This window comes from Mus pahari, chromosome 19 (genome assembly GCF_900095145.1).
Source record: "Mus pahari chromosome 19, PAHARI_EIJ_v1.1, whole genome shotgun sequence".
Classification (NCBI taxonomy): Eukaryota; Metazoa; Chordata; class Mammalia; order Rodentia; family Muridae; genus Mus; species Mus pahari.
Genome location: NC_034608.1, coordinates 46,674,353 through 46,676,797, shown reverse-complemented (window position 1 = coordinate 46,676,797; position 2,445 = coordinate 46,674,353). Strand labels below are relative to the sequence as shown.

Sequence of the window (2,445 nt, the reverse complement as noted above, 5' to 3'; positions counted from 1 at the left end):
TGTGTGTGTGTGTGTGTGTGTGTGTGTGTGTGTGTAATTCTTGCATGTGTCTTCCAGAGATGAGGTCTCACTACATCACCTGGGGACTGGTCATGAATTCATGGATGACCGGCCTGTCTCATCCCTTTTGAGTGTGAGAACTAGACATATTCTGGAATTCAAGGTCTACCACCATGCTGGGCCTGTGAATGGGTATATCTGTAAATGAATTTAAAGGCTAGGGGAAAGTATCTTAGAAATGTCTTTGGATAGCATAGTTCTTTCCCCTTTTTTGAGAAAGCATCCCATGTAGCTCAAACTCTCCATGTGATTAGGGATGACCTTGAAATTCTGATGCTTCTGCCACACCTTCTGAAAGCTGGGATTATAGACAGACAAACACCACCACACCTGGTTTGGGTCTAATGTTATGCTAGTGCTGTTTGCAAATCCCTTTGAGGGACCACAGAGTGTTGGGTTGGATCCTTTCAATCACAGACTTCAAAGCCAATGACAGTTCTGTTCTTCAGACAATGCACTTGTGTCTCCTAGTAGGAAGTAAAAATGAAATAACCATTAATGACAGTGTTTGGATTTTGATTGAAAAGCTCGTTCCTATTCACTGCCAGGCAGGAACATGGGCTCAATATACTTTGTGAGCGAATCATTCCAATCACCAAGGCATAGGCTCAAACTCATTTTTTTTTCCTTCCCACTATAATAATTATCGAAATTACACTTCCAAAATATACCCATAGATCTTCTTTCTTATAAACTTTAGTTGGTATCAGGCCTCTTGATGTTTCCTAGCCATCCCCAAAGCAGATAAGACTTGAATTTGAGGGAGAATTTTAATACACTGGCTGAGCCATCATATATAAACTTAATAAAGTCAGATTGGTCCAAAGTGTAAGTTGTGTCTTCTGAGGCATCAGGATCAGGAGCTGCACTTGGTCTTTGGGCCGCAGGAGTGTCATTCAGCATGTTATTGCTGCAGTGAGCTGTTTCTTTCATAATACATTTTGGAAGCTATTTTTGTTTCTTCCTGGAACATACACACACACACACACACACACACACACACACACACATATCCATTTCTCTACCTTCAACCTGGTTTAAACCAACACATTCCTGCTTTTGTGCCTAATCCAATCATGTTTTCTGAGATATGAGTGTGTTCCTTGTGGCTTTTCTTCCATTAAAAAAAAAAAGTGAGCAGGGTTTTTCTTCATCTTTGACATGTGTAGCATTGCTAATCATCTTTTTCCACTACCTAGGAAGTCAGTTTTTATTATTTCTCTTTCGTGCAGGAAATTGCGGTTAAATAGGGTTCTCAGAGTCAGAGCCAGGATTCGTTTTTCACATTGTTGAAGTGTGCAGTCTGATTTTTGTCTACGACCTCTGATCTCTCAAACTCTTGTCATTTTCTATTGTATGGGAATACAGCATTCTTGTTATTTTTTTTTTATAAAAGATAGATTTTTTTTTTAATTGTCTGTATGTGTGTTGGCTTGGTCATGTCGTGTGTGTGTGTGTGTGTGTGTGTGGTGTGTGTGTGTGTGTGTGTAGGTGCCTGTAGAGGCCAGAAGCCTTGGATCTGGAACTGGAGTTAAAGGCACCTGTGAGCCTCCTTGCTGTGAATCAAACTTAGGACCTTTGGAAAAGCATCATGTGCATTTCACCTCTGAGACCTGTAGCCAGATTTTTGGCTGCATTGTGGGTTCCCTTTTCCACCCTTTTTCTCCCTTCTTCTTTACCCTTTCAACCCCAAACACCAGGTAAGAGACAAAAAAAAGGTAGAGGGGAAATGGGCAACAGCATTGTTAGATTACTTCCTGCTGATATGGGGGATAAAGTTCCCGGTGGCATGTCTAATCTATATCTTGAACCAGCAACCAGCAACCAGCAACCAACCAGCAACCAGCAACCAGCAACCAGCAACCAGCAACCAGCAACCAGCAACCAACAGTAGCAGCAGCAGCAGCAGTGGGAGCAGCAAACACTGCAGCCTTTCTGGGCTTGGGCATTTTTATACCCTCTCAAAGAGTCCCCAGAATTCAAAATGTAAACTATCTGTAGCTGACAAAATCAGATCCCTCACAGAGCATGAGACAAGGCACTGTCAGCTGCTGCAGATAATCTGAAGCAGCCCCATAGCCCACCCCTGGGAGGAAAATGAAAACCTTCACATACCATTTCTCTGTTATCTCACTACAGCATCTGTTTTTTTTTTAAATTATTTTATTAGATATTTTCTTCATTTATATAGCATCTGTTTTTAATTTTATTTTTACTTTTGGATTATATCTTATTACGTGGCCTGGGCTGACTCTTAACATGCTTTATGGACGAGATTTACCTCAAACTCACAGACATCCATCTGCCTCTCTGCCTCTGCCTCTGCCTCTGCCTCTGCCTCTGCCTCTGCCTCTGCCTCTGCCTCTGCCTCTGCCTCTGCCTCTG

At 42.1% G+C, this 2,445-nt stretch overlaps 1 protein-coding gene and 1 long non-coding RNA gene across 10 annotated transcripts in view; both read left to right on the top strand.

The window, feature by feature from the left end:
- Positions 1-2,445, top strand: part of Unc5d (unc-5 netrin receptor D) — a 537,305-nt gene that overhangs the window by 86,931 nt on the left and 447,929 nt on the right. The window lies entirely within an intron of this gene.
- The window catches only part of LOC115062603, a 13,359-nt gene that overhangs the window by 446 nt on the left and 10,468 nt on the right, over positions 1-2,445 (top strand). The window contains exon 2 of the long non-coding RNA XR_003842551.1: positions 58-133. This is a non-coding gene — a long non-coding RNA (uncharacterized LOC115062603). The remainder of the gene's footprint in view (positions 1-57; positions 134-2,445) is intronic.